Source organism: Rattus rattus, chromosome 3 (assembly GCF_011064425.1).
Source record: "Rattus rattus isolate New Zealand chromosome 3, Rrattus_CSIRO_v1, whole genome shotgun sequence".
NCBI lineage: Eukaryota > Metazoa > Chordata > Mammalia > Rodentia > Muridae > Rattus > Rattus rattus.
In genome coordinates, this window is record NC_046156.1 from 43,826,228 (window position 1) to 43,827,087 (window position 860).

Consider the following 860-nt stretch of genomic DNA (forward strand, 5'->3'; position numbering starts at 1 on the left):
GCGCCGTAAAGCGCAGAGCCCTTTACAGCACTTTACGACTGGCAGGAGGATAGCGGTTCCAGCAGCGAGCGATCGCGTCCCGCCAAGGCCCGCCCGGACTTGCAGACGCTAGAGCAGGGGTCAAGGGTCAGGAATGGGTCCAGCTGTGTGTCTGGAAAGGACCCAGCGTGCCCACGCTCCCGGCGAGCCAGGGCTCAAACATCCTCAAGGGCGTCCGGGTCCATGACAGTAGCTCCCAAACGCCCTCCAGATGCACGCTCGCCAGGAAAGCTGGAGGGACTTCCTTAACCGACCCAGCGTTTGCTCAACTTTGAATCCCGGCTCTGTGGATCTGCCGTAATTTAACCAGAGGTCACCTTGGTGAGGAGACAGGTTGGCTAGCCCTACTGAGTGTAGTTATTAAGTTCCCACGGAGGAAGGTTGTGACTCCTACTAGGGGTTTGTCCCTGGGATCTGGTACCGGAATGCCCCCAGGGAATCTGCCTTAGTCACCCTGGGTCCTGAGTGACCTTTTAAGAGTGCTCAAGAGATGACTAAGTACGAATGTGATGACATATAGGGATGAAAAATGTCATAACGAAGCCCATTACTTAGTATGCTAACCAAAGGATAATTTATAAAAAGAAAGTAATGCTATGGCGGGGGCGGGGGGGGCGCATAACAGGAAAGGAAGAGTGCGTCAATCCTCTCAGCGGTTGTTGAAGAGATTCTTATAAAGAGATTGGTTACAAGCAGTTCCACTAAGGGAAAAGTCTGGACTCTTCCTAAATTCTCTGGTAACTTCATCCAAGTTGGAAAGACAGTTCATTGCTTCTGTTGGTACCGTGTACAAGCCATTCAGATTTCTCCTGCTTCCTTAG